The sequence below is a fragment of the Ovis canadensis genome, chromosome 3 (genome assembly GCF_042477335.2).
Source record: "Ovis canadensis isolate MfBH-ARS-UI-01 breed Bighorn chromosome 3, ARS-UI_OviCan_v2, whole genome shotgun sequence".
In the NCBI taxonomy this organism is placed as follows: domain Eukaryota; kingdom Metazoa; phylum Chordata; class Mammalia; order Artiodactyla; family Bovidae; genus Ovis; species Ovis canadensis.
Window position 1 is genome coordinate 162,482,969 of NC_091247.1, and position 18,583 is coordinate 162,501,551.

The window sequence follows — 18,583 nt, forward strand, 5'->3', positions numbered from 1 at the left end:
TATTTGAGTCCTGAAAAAGACAGTCTCTTAGCAACACAGAAGGAAGGACCAAGAGGAACAAATTAAGTAGGAAGTGTGCTATTATTTGTGTATGTTCTCATTGTTTTGAAAACCACTCTAAACATAGATGTGTTTTAAGCTTTTGTAACATTTGATCAGTTTAAAAAGCAGCAAAAGCAGGAGTGGTATGCTCATCCTCCTGTGTGCCTTTTATTCTTTGTCTCCCCACACTTTTATTTTTGCCCACTTGGAGGACGTTCATGGGCATTCTTAATTAAGAATTAATTTAAAATGTCTGCATGGAGGACTTTCTGCTCCATATTCAATTAACTTAGAAAACATTGCCTTGATACGCAGATGGATTGGTTTTAAAGAGAAAACAGAATTTACCCTCATTTTAGACATCTACAGTAATTCATTTAATTAACCTTGGAAGCATTTTGCATCCATTATGTATCCATAAATAAGGGAATGCTGAAGTGACTACTGCTCCCATTTAAGGCTAATTATGTGCTTCTATAGCTTGGTTCCTTTGCTTGTGTGGAATTTTGAGTTTGAATAGGAGGAGAGGTTTTATAGTGAAGTTGTTCCCTGGGCTGAGTTAGGAAATCTAGCAGGGACCCTGGCTGCTCCGCCATGTTCTGTTGGTGAAAGCAAGCCACTGGGCCAACCCAGTAGAAATGGATTGGGGGATGTGAATTTCTCTCTTGATGGAGGGAGTGGCCTGTGTACTTAAAGCGTGGGAGGAATTTCTGGTTCCATTTTGGAAATGATTTTTTACATAAATGAAAGGAGTATTCACTTATGCCTCAGTTCCTGTGTTCCATCAATTTGGAGATGTATATTCCTTTCACCCCATTCACACTTTTTAATATCTCTAAAACCAGTGTCTTACAGTGATAGCATCTTGTCACCGCTGGCTAGACAAAACTGACACATTGTGGTCATTACTGCTGATTGTATAGGTGTGAACATAGCAGTTTTGTTTATATATATTGTTGGTTTAATATATATGATGAGATTAATTGCATATGAAAGGTCTTCCAAATAGTCCATCAGGATTCAACACTGAAATAAAAAATATTTGTGTACATAGAAAGTTATAGAACTATATGAACAGGATGTGACTTTAGTATCGGTGAAGAAAATTTTTGCTAGAGAAATGACCACAGCTACTATTTTTCTGCAAAACCCCCCTAAAAAACAAGAGTTTGGAAGCATCTGAGACAGAAGATAAGTAGCTGAAATTGTGTTACACAGTTGTGGCAAAAGTATAACCTTCCAGATAATAAATTATGCAACTTGAAAACAGGAGAGGTTGGTCAGTCCTTTCAAAGAGATGAAAGGAACTTCAAAGCAGTAAGTAGCTGGTGTGTCCAATTCATAAACTGTGCAGGACTGTACAGCAAATAGGACTGTTGCTGGGGTATGGAACATTAATTTATCAAACTTTCTGCCAACTTAGAGCTACAGCTGCTTATTTTCCAGTGATTTGTGATTTGGAGAAAAATTAATTTTAGACAGGAAATGCTGATAAAATCCCAGTTTCCTTAAAAGGCTCTGAAGTTTTCTGTCCTGTTAAAGATGCTAAAGAGATCAAAGTCATGCACATGGGGCTGTGAGAAGTGATTATTGCTGTGATTCTTGCACAGTTGCTGGTGGCTGGAAGTTGTTTAATTTAATCATAAGCTAAAAACATTTCCCAAGAACTGAGTTCTTCTCCAAAGACAGTGTTGTGCATGTGCACGTGTGTGCATGGAAGTTTTGGCCAGCAGGTAGATGAATCCTAGCTATCTGAAAGCCTTCTGTTGTGACACTCAGTAAGAACAAGAAAGTTGTAGCTTAGTTGCTAAGTTGTGTCTGACTCTTTTTTGACCCCATGGACTGTAGCCCACCAGGCTCCTCTATCCATGGGATTTTCCAGGCAAGAATACTGGAGTGGGTTGCCATTTCCTTCTCCAGGGGATCTTGCTGACTCAGGGACGAACCCTCGTCCGCTCTGGCAGGCAGATTCTTTAAATTGAGCCACCAGGGAAGCCCAAGAATGAGAAAGTACCAGCCTCCAAATTGGCATATTGGGTGTCTGGCAGCTGGAAGAATACTTCAGAGAAACAGTGGGGCATCAGATGGAAAAAAATGGACATCAGCAACTGAATTAAAAATATTCAAAAGAGCAAGAAGATTTGTTAGGAATACCTTAACCAGTTTATTTTTTTCTTTTTACTACAGGAGTACATGAGTGTCGTATGATAAACCTAACTATCTGAAAGCTTTTTCAGTCATCATAAAATAGCTCTAAGTAACAAGACAGCATTATGTTATGGTTTACTTGGCAACATTTTTCTCAGTGGTGTGTAAACTGAGGGTTCATCTTAAAATTGATTGCATCTTAGACTCAGTAAGTATGTGCTAGGCACTGAGCCTAAAGCTACTGTCATGGAGTTTCCAGTTTAAGGGGTGTTGAGGGTATTTCTGCTTGAGCCCCAAAATGCATTTTCAAAATGTGTTTTCATAGAGTATATAAGAACAAAATTATTAAGCACTCATGTCACTTTTATGGAAAAATAAGCTCCAAACAGCCAAATCTTAAAGGATTTAAGTGTTAAACTTATTTTCTTTGTGTTTTATAGATGTATATTCCCAGCTGATCAGTAAGTTCTGAGTGTATTGTACAGATTCCCTGCATAAAAGTTGAAAGATCAATCATCAAAGTAAGGCATGAGACCTTTAGTTGTTAATGGCTGTTTATCTTCCGGGGGCTTCTATAATTCATCCTCATTGTTTCACAGCAGTAACTACACATGGTAAATGTTATGCAATCTTTTGTTTTTTTTTTAAAAGTTAACCTTACCTCTTAGAGCACATTTAGGTTCACAGCAAAGCTGAGAGGAGATTTCCCATCTATTCTCTGTCCCCAGAGATGCATAGCTCCTCCCACTGGCAGCATCCCCCACCAGAGTGGTCCATTTGCTACAATCCATGAAGCAACCTTGACACACCGTTATCATCCAGAATCCATAGTTTACATTGAGGATTCACAGTTGGTGTTGCACATTCTTTGGGTTTTAACAAACGTATAATGACATGTATCCACCATTATACATATGACAAATGTATGATGGCGTGTAACATCATACAGAATAGTTTCACTGCCCTAGAAATCCTCTGTGCTCTGCTGATTCATAGCTGTCTCCCCTCCAGCCCCTGGCAACCAGTGATCTTTTTATTGTCTCCATAGTTTTGCCTCTTTCAGAATGTCATTTACTTGGAATCCTTCAACATGCAACCTTTTCAGTTGGCTTTCTTTCACTAAATAACGTGCATGTTTCTTCCACATCTTTTGATAGCTTGTAGTTCATTTTAGCACTAAATGATAATACATTTTCTGGATATACCACAGTTTATCCATTCACCTTCTGAAGAACATCCTGGTTGCTTCCAAGTTTTGGCAATTATGAATAAAGCTGCTATTAGCATCCATATGTAGGTTTCTGTGTGGGCATAAATTTTCAACCACACTGGATTCCAAGGATTGTGATTGCTGCGTCATATGGTAAGAGTATGTTCAGTTTTATAACCAATCACTCAGTGGTGTTCTGAAGTTGAGGTACTATTTTGCATTTTCACCAGCAGTGAATGAGAGTTCCTATTGTTCCCCATCCTCACCAGCGTTTGGTGTTGGCAGTGATATGGATTTGGGCCATTCTAATAAGTGTGTAGTGATACCTTGTTTTAACTTGCATTTCTCTGATGACTTGCGATGTGGAGCATCTTTCGTATGCTTATTTGCCATCTGTGTATCTTCTTTTAGTGAGGTGTCTGTTAAGGTCTTCAGCCTGTGTGTTTTTTTGTTTTTTTTTAATTGGAGGATAATTGCTTTACAGTGTTGTGTTGGTTTCTGCCATACAACAAGGTCAGTCAGCCATAAATTTATATATGTCCCCTCTCTATTGAACCTGCCTCCCACCCCCCAACCCTCTAGGTTTTCACAGAGTACTGCATTGAGTTCCCTGTGTTATATAGCGCCTTCCTGTGAGACATCTATTTCATATATAGTAATGTATGTGTTTCATACATTACTGGATGAAGCACAAGCTGGAATCAAGATTGCCAGGAGAAATATCAATAACCTCAGATATGCAGATGATACCACCCTTATGGCAGAAAGCGAAGAAGAACTAAAGAGCTTGATGAAAGTGAAAGAGGAGAGTGAAAAAGTTGACTGAAAAGTCAATGTACAGAAAACTAAGATCATGGCATTTTGTCCTATCACTTCATGGCAGATAGATGGAGAAACAGTGGAAACAGTGGCTGACTTTATTTTTCTGGGCTCCAAAATCACTGCAGATGGTGACTGCAGCCATGAAATTAAAAGATGCTTGCTCCTTGGAAGGAAAGTTATGGCCAACCTAGACAGCATAAAGCAGAGACATTACTTTGCTAACAAAAGTCCATCTAGTCAAAGCTGTGGTTTTCCCAGTAGTCATGTATGGATGTGAGAGTTGGACCATAAAGAAAGCTGAGTGCCAAAGAATTGATGCTTTTGAACTGTGGTGTTGGAGAAGACTCTTGAGAGTCCCTTGGACTGCAGGACTGCAAGGAGATCCAACCAGTCCATCCTAAAGGAGATCAGTCCTGGATGTTCATTGGAAGGACTGATGCTGAGGCTGAAACTCCAATACTTTGGCCACCTGATACAAAGAACTGACTCATCTGAAAAGACCCTGATGCTGGGAGGGATTGGGGGCAGGAGGAGAAGGGGACGACAGAGGATGAGGTGGTTGGACGGCATCACTGACTCGATGGACATGGGTTTGAGTGGACTCCGGGAGTTGGTGATGGACAGGGAGGCCTGGCGTGCTGCAGTCCATGCGTCGCAAAGAGTCGGACACGACTGAGCGGCTGAACTGAGCTGAATGTGTTTCAGTGCTACCCTTTCGATCCGTCTCACCCTCTCCTTCCCCCTCTGTGTCCACAAGTCTGTTCTTTGTTTCTGCATCTCTGTTCCTGCCCTGCAAGTAGGTTTATCAGTACCAGTTTTTCTCGATTCCATATATATGCATTAATATATGATATTTGTTTTTCTCTTTATGACTTACTTCACTCTGTGTTAGCAGGCTCTAGGCTCATCCACCTCACTAGAACTGACTCAGATTCATTCCTTTTATGGCTGAGTAATATTCCATTGTCTATATGAACCACAGCTTCTTTATCTGTTCATCTGTCAGTGGACGTCTAGGTTGCTTCCATGTCATGGTTATTGTAAGTACTGTTCAGCCTAGTTTCTAATCAGATGGTCTGTTTTCTTATTATTGACCTCTCAGGGTTCTTTGTATATATTGGATTACAGTTGTCAGTTATGTCTTTTGCAAATATTTCTAAACTTTTAAACACAAGTGATATCTAAAAATCAAGCCTTTTTAAAAATATTGTAAAAATATCAGCATAGAAAACTCTGAGGAAGAAATACTTGCCCCGTTTGGGGCAAGTTGTCTCCCATAGTACCCCGCAGTGCCCTGGCCTCCGCCCCCCAGCTCTGGCCCCTGTTACACCCCTCACAGCACACAGGATTGACAGTGCACCATCACTTAATCAAGATGTAAAGCCCTGCTGAAATGGAAGGGACTAGGACTGTCTGGTTCACTCCAAAATCTAGCAGCGCTCCTAGTACATATTAGGCAGTAAATGAAGTGTCGACTCTCCATACACAGGTCTTTGCTATAAATAGCTTCCCCCAGTTTTGCATATGTATGGTTTAATTGTGTGATTAGATTTAAACGTTTCCCAATATTTGATTCATTTTATTTCAGAAATGTCTATTTGTCATGTTTGCAGTTTTTTAGAACAGTAGCCCTAGATATTGTATTTTTAAACACACTACATGTGGCTTTCTAAATTTAAATGTAAATTAATGAAAATTAAAATGTCAGTTCCTCAGATTCACTAGCTATATTTCAAGGACTCAGTAGCCATATTGGACAGTGCAGGTCTAGAACTTTTTTATGACTTGAGAAATTTCTGTTAGCCAGAGCTGACCTAGAGGGTGGATTGGTGGGGAGAGAAACCAGAGGCAGGGAGACCAGTTAGGTGGTGTTTGCCTAATGTCAAACAAAAGATGACAGCTTGAACTAGGCTGGGACAGGGTTTGAGGTGAAGCAGGCCTTGAATTAAAGCTGTTTAGAGGGAGGATCAGCTTGATCTGGGCTGAGGTGTGAGGCAGTAGAAGAGGTGTAAGGTTTTGGGGTTTTTTTAAAAAACTATTTATTTGGTCGTGTTGGGTCTGCATGTGTTGGGTCAAGTTGTGGTGCAGGGGCTCACAATTGGAGCACTCGAGCTTAGTAGCCCCAGGGCATGCAGGATCTTATTTCCCTGACCAGGGATCTAACCCATATCCCCTGCTTTGGAAGGCAGATTCTTAACCACTGGATCACCAGGGAAGTCCAGAGGAAGAGGTAAGGTAACTGTGTGGATACTGAGTTAGATGAACTGAGTTACAAGAGGAAGACATTTGAGGTGGAGGGGAGCAGCTGATGCATTCAGGTGTGGTTTGCTGAGGTTTGAATGCTGTGGATCATCACCCATGCTGCTCATAAATATGGGCCCAGGAACTAAGAGGGGTCTGGGGTGAGGACGCCGATGGTGGGTCCTGAGTACAGGCACGGCTGTGAGAGCCAAGTGCTGCGCTAGCACTGCGAGAGCCTGGAACAGAGGATGTCTGCACCTGAGGGGCTGAGCATGGGAGTAGAATCGAAACAGAACCTGAGCTAGAAGTGTTCCAAGGTGGGGCTGAACCCGGACAAGAGGATCATGGTGGTGTGCAGAGTGGCATGGTGCAGAGGAGCAGCCCACTGTCTGAGAACAACGTGGAGGGAGTGGAATTGAGCACGTTGATCTATGCCCAGGAAGAGCCCCCAGGAAAGTCAGTGGGTTGCGCAAATGCACCAAGCAGGCCTTATCTGTGCTGCCTCCAGGCCAAGGGTTGCCAACCCAAATGCCCACTAGGCTCTGGCAGGGAGCAGAAACCCTGAATCCAAACCTGGGGCTCAGGCTTCACAGAATGAATAATGAAAGTTAAGATATCTGGGACAGGTGGGAATTAGCCAAGTAAATAGCAAACCTAATACTCTGCCTCCCTCCCTAGTAATTCTGGTCAAACCTGATCTTTGCAAAAAAAAAAGTTTTTTAAATTTCTTTACAGTATGTTTCATAACCTAGTCTGCTCTCTACTGGGATGATGTCTACTAAATTATATCTTCTAAATTCTATCACAGAAGGATATTATATATAAATTTTTTTGTGTTAAAATTGTTCCATTTTTTACCATTTTTTCTTTCTCATCAAGAAGCATGCTTAAATTATTCTCCAGTGATCTATTTTTAAATTTTTTTATTGGAGTATAGTTTACTTACACTGTTGTGTTAGTTTTTTCTGTACAGCAAAGTGAATCAGCTATATATATATATATATATATATATATATATATATGTATGTATATATATCCCCTCTTCTTTGGATTTCCCCCCCATTAGTTCACCACGGAGCATTAAGTAGAGTCCCTGAGCTATACAGTAGGTTCTCATTCGTTATCTATTTTATACATAGTATGAATAGTGTATATATGTCAATTCCAATCTGCCAATTCATCCCACCCACTGCCTTCCTCCTTGATGTCCATACATTTCTTCTCTATGTCTGTGTCTCTGTTTCTGCCTTGGAAATAAGATAAACTATACCAGTTTTTCTAGATTCCACATATATGTGTTAATATTTGATATTTGTTTTTCTCTTTGTAAGTTATTTTACTCTGTATGTAAGTCTCTAGGTTCACCCATGTCTCAACAAATGACCCAGTTTCATTCTTTTTTATGGCTAAGTAATATTCCATTGTATATAATGCCACATCCTTGTTTATCCATCTGCTGATGGACATCTAGGTTTCTTCTGTGTCCTGGCTGTTATAAACATTGCTGCAATGAACACTGTGTTGCCTGTGTCTTTGGGAATTGTGGTTTTCTCTGGGTGTATGCCCAGTAGTGAGACTGCTAAGTGATATGGTAGTTCTATTTTTGATTTTTTAAGGAGCTTCCATACTGTTTTCCACAATAGCTGCACCAACCTACATTCCCACCAACAGTGGTTCCCTTTTCTCCACACCCTCTCCAACATTTATTGTTTGTGCATTTTTAAATAATGGCCATTCTGACAGGTGTGAGGTGATACCAGAGGTCCAGTTTTAAAGCTGGTAGGTTTCAACAAGTAAAGTGTCTCAGTAATAGAAGTTGTACAGACCTGTGGACATTTGGCCCTAGCAGAGATAATGAAGAATAGATACCTAATCCAGACTGTCCTCCCTGGCTGTCCATCAGGGCCACTTGAAGCATTCTACAACAGGGCTCTCAAGGGAACATCCTCCCCAGAGTTTCCAGTTTAATTGGTCTGCAGAGGAGCCTGGCTCGCAATACTAATTTTAAGTGCGATGGAATATTCTAGCATGCAGCCAGGGCTGAACCCCTGGTTTAATCATCCCATTTATATTTACAATATTTTAGGTAAAGGAAGAGAAGCACCACCACAGCCTTCTGAGTAGGACAGGGAAGGAAAACAGTAACCACTTCCTCTAAATGGTGGCTCATTGGAACAGTCCGTTTTTCCCTCTACGCCGCACTCCAGAAGGACAAGACGCTGGTTCCCATGGACAAGATCAAGCCTGGGTAACGACACAAACCTGTATATGAAAGATTCGCTGCCAACAGAACAGAACCCACTAGCCACGCATCCCAGGGGACGTGTGTGAGAGAATACATTCTTGTCAGATACCTTTCAAGTAACGGTTCTAAGTTGTTTTTTTGTTTGTTTTGTTTCCAACAGCAGAACCATTACTTCACAATAAATCTTTTCTTCAGCCTCTGTCCTCTACCCACCAGCCACCACTCCCCTGAGACCTTTCTTAGGAATACTTGGGTTCCTCAAAACAGTTTAAAACCCAAAGCATCAAGTGTTAAAGCTACTTCAGTCTTTGGTAGATGCTAAAATAAGCAAAATAAGCATCAACTTGAAACCAGCTGTGCCATAACACGCAATCACACCACGCTCGATTGTTTCCTCTTGAGGTTTCCCCTCCGGCAGGGCTCTGAGAACACTGTCTTCCACCTCAACTTTTATGTGACACCCTGACGGGGCTCAGGAACATTCTTTGCCTTTCAGTAGAGATAATAGTTCTGAAAAGGAAATACATACTGGAAAGTAAATGAAATATAGTTTTAGACATTAAAATGGAAAGTATCAGACCTACTCTTTCACTTCCTTGTTCTTTATTTGAGATACCTGAGCTGGCTTCCCTGCAAAGACAAAACAATAGTCATCAATGAATGGTCACGACCGGGACTGCATGTCTGATAGAGCAGACCTCTGTTAACCATTCTTGTGCATTCTGTGTGGTTTCAATCTGTGAGTGTGGCTGTGACTCTTTCCCTAGCCCTCAGGGTGGCCGCACAAGGTGCAGGAGTGGACGGTGCTTTAAGATGCTCACGTAGTCTGGGGTCTGAAACTGGACCTCTGCTGGGCCACCTACAGAAGCATGACCTCGGCCAAATTACTTAACCTCTCCCAAGACTCCACTGCTTTATCTCAAAATGGGAATAATCATAATATAACTCATACGTAGCTGGGAGAAATCAAAGGAGACAGTTCCTCTAAAGTGTCTAGCAGAGTGTCGTGCATATGGAAAGCTCAGTTGATGTTAGTTACTATTATTAATACATGTTGTACCTTGGAACAAAATGCTTTCTGTCCTCAGGGAGCTTATCACCTAGGGAAGATAAACAGTTGGAAAGTATTTTGTGTGTGTATGTGCAATAAATATTTATTGTTAGCTTGCTCTGGTCCAAGTTATGGTTGAAGGGCTGGCAAGGCAGCTATGGCACTAGACAGAATGGAGCTCTGCGTGAGAAGCCTCAGTTCTCCTGGACCACACGCACAGGGAGGATGAAAGCAGGTGGGCTGTATAACTAGGGGACAATAGCTTGTGAACCCAGCCCCTCAGCAGGGTGGGGAGAAAGGGGCAAGGAAGGCATTTCAGACTGTCAGGCATGACCAGAGTTGGCGGGGAGAGGATGTCAGAGTTCATGAAAAGAAAATCTAAGAACAGATCGGCAGTGAGGAATGAGGTTGAGAAGTAGCTCAGGCAGTGATCAAAGCCAAGGCTGAGAGCACTGGCCTCATACTCGGTGAGGAGCAGCCATTCTCTGCGAAAACTGCTTTGTGCCCGATTGCCTGAGGATGTGCTAATAGTATCTCCTGGTCTCTGTTCAGTAACCACAGAGCCCCGTGCATCTGTGGACACAACAGCCGCAAGAATAGCCTGTAATTGCAGGCTGCTCACACAGTATGCTAAATCCCCAGAGGGAGACACTGCCAAGATTTAAAAAGACTTGGCTGAGAATACCCCACCAGAATGGTTATCTCAGACTGAGCATAGACTGTATTTCTAATCAGAGCAAAATATACATAGTCTAGGTCAGGGAACGCCATACGCGCATCTCTGACATAGGAAACTGCAAGAAATGAACTGGGCAACAGCGTGTACGCAGGAGCAGAAAGAACTCGAACTCTTACTCAGGCTGGCATAAGGGCTGACTTGAGCGTGACCTGTCACAGTGCTAAAGGAACGCCATAGCATGTGAGTATATGCTAAAAAGAAAATGGGAAGTGGCAGTTACAGTATCAGATCTGGTGGCGGCAGGGAACTAGTCACTGAACTTCTGTAACAGAATGTTGGTTTTGCAAGAGACTACTAGGGGTGTCCCCATCTCAGCAGGCTTTCTATGTTATTAATGTCCAATGGCACCCCGCCTCCACGGAATCCTCAGACAGTGGTGAACTCAGACACTGGGGCAACGCCTCTGTAGGGACAGGTGATTCTGCTCTTGGAGCCAGTTCTAGCTTTTGGAGACATTCAGGTGAGGTACTATACACACCCCTGCACGTCATTCCAAGACCGCTCTCCTGCCTACTTGTATTTTGATTTTCCTGAGGGGAATATCCTCATGGAACTTGGTTTTCAGTCTTTTTACCATCTAGATTACTTGTCTCCATACATGAGTTTTGCTGGGTTTTTTTTTTTTTTTGAGTGCTCTTTTATGGGTGGGCCACTATAACAAAATCACCATAAACTGGGTGGCTTGAGTATCATACATTTATTTCTTACAGTTCATGAGGCTGGGAAGCCTAAGATTAAAAACTCCAGCATATTCAGTCTGATAAGGTCCCACTGCCTGGGTCACAGCTGACCTCCTTTTACTCTGTCTTCACATGGAGGAAAGGACAAGAGAGCTCTTGGGATCCCTGTTACAAGTACACTAATTCCACTCAAGGGAATTAATTCTCTCATGAGTTCATCACCTCCCACAGGCCCTATCTCCGTATACCATCACCTTGTGGGTTAGGATTTCCATATATGAGTTGGGTGGGTGGGTGGACACATATCTTCAGCCTATAGCAGTGGCATAAGGCACTTCCTGTATTGTTCAGCAGATGACCTGTTTGGGCTTGAATAGAGCAAGATCGTGGATAGCCACTGTCATCATCCTAATCCATATTTCTGTTAGTGGAGGCTAAGGCCACACCAGAGGTTTCGGTGCTGGCATATTGAGTTTATTTGTCTGCTACAGCCTGTAGAGGTGGTTTTGTTTCTTGGTTTCTTGACCAGTATCTCCTAAGCTTCTGCCCTCTTTCCTATATTTGTACTGTTTTTGACAACCCAAGTTCAGACCCTTTTATTGATCCCTGTTTTATTTCTCCAGCTTCAAAGATGATTGAATTCTGATTCAGTGGGACAGGAAATTCACTCTCACTCTGCGTTCTCCCAACCACACATGTGGTCACCTTGCCCGCTGTGTTACTCTTCAAGTCAAAGACCATATTCGTCAGGCTGGGTGGAAAATGAATCAGCCCTCTTCCTATGTCCCCCAGGTTGGGGACACATCAGTAGGCTTTGGAAATGCTTATTATTAATTCTCCACATTGTTCTATCCCAATTTACCATCTTGTCAGGAAGAATATCATGAGAGCCTCCTCAGAGGTCTAGTGAAGCCCAGTTCTCCTTGATTTCTTCCTCTAACTGATCGAACAGTGGAAACAACACAGTTTCCAAGTTGTTGGAATAAAGGATAAAACCATGCCAGGTGACTTGAACTCATTTTGAGTCAGCTAATTGCTCTTCGTTGTTGTTCAGTCGCGAAGTTGTGTCTCTTTGCAACCCCATGGACTGCGGCACGCCAGACTTCCCTGCGCTTTGCTATCTCCTGGAGTTTGCCTGGGTTAGGAAGATCCCCTGGAGATGGCAGTGGCTACCAACTCCAGTATTCTTGCCTGGAGAATTCCATGGACAGAGGAGACTGGCGGACCTACAGTCCATGGGGTCGCAAAGAGTCGAACATGACTAAGCTACCAACACTTAACTGCTCTTGACAATCATTTTATTCATCTTGGACTTTTATTCTGCCTTTCTAATGTTCGTTTACTTTTTTCTAAGAACATTTTCTTTAAAGAAGCAGAATATAATTCATAACTGCAGGCACCAGAAGTGCCCTTCCTTGATTTGCTGTGTAAAAATGTTCATGATCGTTGAACAAAAGAGCCCACTCTTTGAAGACTGATTTTGTTTTCTATAAAATTTCTGCAATCCCCAGTTCATTCTGGCCTTTGAAATTCCCCATCCCATCCTCCTGTATTCAACCTAAGTGCTTTTCCTTCAAAAATTTGCTTTTGGTTCTGTGCCTTCCTAACTTTGAGTGTGAGCTCTTACAATCTGAGCAGCCTTATTGGTTTCTATAGCAACATTCACTTTTTTCTCTTTAGGATTGTTTGCAGATTGCCTAATCAGAGCTTCTAGACTTTGGGGTCTTCCCAGGTGACTCAGTGGTAAAGAATCTGCCTGCCAAGCAGGAGATGTGGGTTTGATCCCTGGGTGGTGAAGATCCCCCTGGAGTAGGAAATGGCAGCCCACTCCAGTATTCTTGCCTGGAGAAGTCCATGGACAGATGAGCCTGGCGGGCTACAGTCCATGGTGTCGCAAAAACTTGGACATGACTCAGCACAAATGCAGACTTCCTGAACACGCTTCTCTTTTAGCAACTCATGCTCTAGAGTCATGTCTGTATAGTGAGAACTTCGAACCAAGCTTTCCCTCTCACCCAGAATTGTGCCTCAGGAAACAATAAGATACCTTCCAGGCTTGAATCTGTGTATATATTAGAGAGGGTCTCACCAATGCTTGGGTGCGAATGGCTATCACAGTCCTGAGAGCAGTGTCTGTGGGGACTCGGCTGTGGCAAAAAGATCCTTGCCTTTTTGCAGAAGACAGATGTGAGAGTAGCTGTCGTGGCTGTGAGTTTTTGTGGGTCTCCCCATGCTCCTTCCTACATGTTCTTTCCAGTCCTCAGTTCTTGGGGTATAGAAATCCAAGGGTGAGTGTTCAAGTGTTACACAACTCAGTACTGGAACTGAAAATGGCAAGATGGTTTATTTTTCATTCTTAAATTAACATAAAGCACGGAAGCTATATAAATGTGTTCATGCTGTTCTTAGATAATGTCATCTGAATTTTCTTTGAAAGAAAAAGACGTTTGAACGCTTGCCTTTGTGGAATGAGAATGCTTTTCAATTTGGTCTTAGGCTTTACTAAATAGGGAATCATCTCTGACCTTGGGAAATGGTTCTCAGCAATCTAGTGTCAGCTGTGTCCCAGTTTCCCGGGTCCCAAGTCTTGGTAACGGGTTAGAAAGTCTGTTGTAGCAGCGTTTGGGGAGTGCCTTCTATATTTGGCTCAAAGTGATATGGAGACAGCTAACGTATATATGAAAGGTAGCCAGCTGCCACAGCCAGCAAGAGAACTTGACTGTCTCTTCACTTCAGATTCATGCCTTGCTTTTAATATTTACTTGAGGTTAAGATGTTGAAGGTGGGGCTTAGACTTTCAGACATCCACTTGCCTGGTCCTTTGGATTTGCCTGATCAAACGTCTTTATCTCTTCACAGTCACTCCTCTCTGTCAGTGTGGTCACTACCCTGTACCAGCCACCGCCGTGCATGATCTAAATCATGTCCTCACCATGATTCTTTTAGTTGCAGCATGTGGGATCCTTCATTGCGGCCCAGGCTCCAGCTCCAGGCTCCAGCGGTTGTGGTGTGCGGGCTCTGCAGTCGCAGCACCCGCTCAGTGGCCACATGGCATGTGGGATCTCAGCTACCCAACCAGGGATCTGCCCCGCGTCCCCTGTTGTGGAAGGTGAATTCTTAACCCCTGGACCACCGGAGGAGTCTCACCTCACTATCACTCTTGTCTCCCTCCAATTCATTGCCTAGACTGGACAGCAGTCAAAGTGATCTTCTAAAAATGCAAGTCAGGTCACAGCATTAAAATGCTTAAGTGAGTGGCTCCTAGATTTGGATAAAAGCCAATTTTTTTTTCAGTCTACACTGAGGCTATGTGTTCCTCTGTCTCTGAAGTATCTTTTCAGCTCCATCTCCTAGCACAAGGCCCTCTTGTCCAAGGTATTTTCTGCCTCGGGGCCTTTGCACCTCTTTCCCTCTGCCTGCTTCCCTTTGCAAGAAGCCCTCTTCTCCCTCCCCCGTCACCTGACTGACTTCCTGTCTCAGCTTAAACATAACTTCCTCAAAGAAGTTTTCTCTACCATTCTCACCTAAGTATGGGCTCCTTGTTCCATTTGCTCATGGCTCTTGATTATTTTGCTTCTGAGCCATTATCACAGTTTGCGATTATGTCCTTTAATCTGTGTCCTCACAAACTGTCAAGTTAATGGGGCTAGAGACCGTGTTTGTTTTGTCCTCTACTCCAGCTCCCCACAACCTTCTACACATCCTGATACGTCTGTGCCCTTAAATATTTGTTAAATAAATCTACAGATACATGAATTAGTGCTGTATCATCCCACCAAATGTGGTAGAATGGAAAATGCTGTGCGTTGCAATAAAGAGATACGGATTCTAAACCCCGGTCTGCCATTTAGCAGTTCCATCTAGTCTCTTGACCTCCTTGTGCTCCAGCTGTCTTTTGTTTAAGTTAGGGATAATGATCTTGACCTACCTACCTTGGGGAGATGTTGTAAAGATCACATGACTCATTTTGTAGGTGAACCTTTCGGGGAACTGCATGGTAAAGTACCTTTCTGTCCATTGGCATTGCTTGCCAGTGACTTAACAGAAGATACAGGGAATGGAACTGGGCCTGTGTGAAAGCTTGGGGACAAAGTAGACACCAGGCACAGGAGGTATGTATGCTTATGTTTAACTGAAGAAGATGCACAGAACTGCCTGGGCCCATCCAGCCAGGAGCCTGTGCTGAAGATGTCTTTGTAGAGCACAAGCTTGATATAAGAAGGGTAGTATTGCTTAGTCTTACCAATTTACCTTTCCACTTAGAGGCCTCGGGCCATAATGAAAAGACACTCAACTCAGAGAGCGATGTCTTGAGATAGAGTCCTAACCCTGCCACTGACCAGGTCTGGAAACTTAGACTTAACCTCTATTTCTTTCCTTACTGTAAAATAGATTGGCAAGAAAAATATTACTGTTTTTACTTCCAGGAAGGTTGTTATCAGGAAAGATTGAATGGAATAATGTGTGTAAACATGCTTTGGAGATGTGTTAGGTATTATATGCAGAAAGTAGTGTTTAAATTCAAAATTGTAGAAGAATTCATTCAATAAATGCCTTAAAGCACCCCCTTTCGGAATACTTTATACGTAGATTTCTTGGTAATACATTTTCCTTGAATAGTTTCATTTGCCGTCAGGGTACTCAGGAATGTAGTAACTACATACATATTTGTAGACCCCTTTGGGAGGACACTTTCCATGCATTTTGATCTGTCTGCAGGCAATATATTCTGATCAACATTTGCTTGTGACAGGGCAACTCTCACTGTTTTTGCACGGTGACTGCTAAGATGGATGCAAATGTAGTTAATATTTTTCAGCCAGAGAAGTCATGCATAAAATATTTGATAGATTGAACTGGGAAATGTACCTCCAGCTGACACCGTTTGAGTAGACTACCCTAACTTATTGATATCAATTGATTTCAAATTGTACCAAAAATTTAATGATAGTGTTTTAACATCAAAGATAATCATCACCTTCAATCTGTGTTTGTTGCTGTTCAGTCAGCCAGTCGTGTCCCGACTTCTTGTGACCCCATGGTCTGCAGCACGCCAGGCCTCCCTGTCCCTCACCATCCTCCCAGAGTCAAATTCATGTTCATTTTGTCATTGAGGCCGTCCAGCCATCTCATCCTCTGATGCTCTCTCCTCCTTCTGCCTTCAATCTTTCCTAAAACCAGGGGCTTTTCCAATGAGTCATCTGTTCACATCAGATGACCAAAATACGGGAGCTTCAACGTTAGTCCTTCCAGTGACTATTCAGGGTTGATTTCCCTTAAGATTGACTAGTTTGATCTCCTTGCTTGCCAAGGGACTTTAAGGAGTCTTCTCCAGCACCATGGTTCGAAGACCTCAGTTCTTTGGCATTCTGCCTTCTCTACAGTCCAACTCTCCAACTGTATGTGTCCACTGGAAAGACCATAGCCTTGACTATATGGACCTTTTAATTGATTTTGAACTGTACCAAAAATTTAATGATAGTGTTTTAACATCAAAGATAACCACCACATTCAATCTATGTCATATGTAAAATTTATCTTGATTTCAGCAGAATTAAAATATTCATATCAGATCTTAGAATCCAGAATGTGCCCCATCCTATTGGCCCTCTGGCTGGTCTTATATCTTAGACCTGGAGTTAAGAGAAGTCTGTAATACCTGTTCTAGAATCATGGACACATCTTTTTCTTTTTTTAAATAATTTTATTGGAGTATAGTGAATTTACAATGTTGTGTGAACTTCAGGTATACAGCAAAGTGAATCAGTTGTATGTATACCTATACCCAGTCTCTTTTAGATTCTTTCCCCATATAGGTCGTTACAGAGAACTGAGTTCCCTGTGTTATACAGTAGATTCTTATTAGTTATCTGTTTTGTATTTAGTAGTGTGTATATGTCAAGTCCAACTTTCCAATTTATCCCTCCCTCGCCTTACCCCATGTTGGGCATAAGTTTGTTTTTTACATCTGAGCTCTATGTCTGTTTTGCAGATAAGTTCATTTGTACCCTTTTTTTAGATTCCACATATAAGTAATATCATATATTTGTCTTTCTCTCTGACTTCATTGAGTTTGGCAATCTCAAGGTCCATACATATTGCTGTAAATGGCATTATTTTGTTCTTTTTTGTGGCTGAGTAATATCCCTGTGTGTGTGTGTGTGTGTGTGTGTATACATACATACACACTACATCTTTATCCACTCCTCTATTGATGAACATTTAGGTTGATTCCATGTCCTAACTTATTGTAAATAGTGCTACAATGAACACTGGGGTGCATGTACCCTTTTGAATTATAGAACCATGGTGTTTCTTAATTCTCTCAGAACCTCTATATTGATGGTATTGTGCCCTAATTTTGTTTTTGACATTGTAATACTTTTGTCCCTTACTATGAATTTAAATGGCTTCTTTAGGTGTGTGAGTTTTTAGGCTAGAGCAGAAAAGTTTGAAGTTATGTTCTTCCAATTAACATGTTTATACTTCATCTCAGAAATTCTAATGAGATTGCAAAGGCTGGATGTAAGTCTGTGGAGAAGCATTTGGCAAGAAACTAAATACTGCATTTATTTCCATAGATCTAAGTTTTAAAGCTTAGTAAGAGCTTATAGCATGATTTTGCAAATTCTGGAAATTATTATTAAGTTTTCTGCCTCACAGTAAAAGTTATAGAAACCTCATAGATGCTACAGACCTCCCCTGATTATATCATCCTTAAGTTCTTTTGTTGTTGCTGTTGTTGTTAAATTGACATAAATTCACATACCATACAATTTATCCCTTTAAAATGTACAATTCCTTGGTTTTCAGTATATTCATAAGGTTGTGCAACCATTACAGTTGTTTAATTCCAGTAGTTTTTCATCACTCCAAAAGAAACCCCGTTCTATTAGCATGATTCCTCATTCTCCATTCCCCAGCCCCCTGGCAACCACTAATCTATATGGTTGCCTGTTTCTATGGATATGCCTATTCTGGACGTTTCTGGCATCATACAATATATGGATGATCTTTTGTGTCGGACTTCATTCAGCATAATGCTTTAAGGTTCATTCATGATGTAGTATATATCACTTCTTCCTTCTTATGGCTGAGTAATATTCTGTGGTTCCGTGGTAGCTCCAGTGGTAAAGAGCCTGCCTGCCAATGCAGGAGATGCAAGTTCATTCCCTGGGTCAGGAAGATCCCTTGGAGAAGGAAATGGCAACCCACTCCATTTCTTGCCTGAGAAATCCCATGCACAGAGAAGTCTGGCAGGCTACAGACTTGGGCTCTCCGCACCCCCCCACCACCACCACCCCCCACCACCAGGGGCAAAGAATTGGACACAGCTTAGCAACTGAGCACAATATTCTGTGGTATGGATATACATATTGTTTATCCATTCATCAGCTGATAGACA

At 42.0% G+C, this 18,583-nt stretch overlaps 1 protein-coding gene across 4 annotated transcripts in view; it reads left to right on the top strand.

The window, feature by feature from the left end:
- Window positions 1-18,583, top strand: part of PPM1H (protein phosphatase, Mg2+/Mn2+ dependent 1H) — a 309,775-nt gene that overhangs the window by 41,803 nt on the left and 249,389 nt on the right. The gene's annotated exons all lie outside the window — the stretch shown is intronic.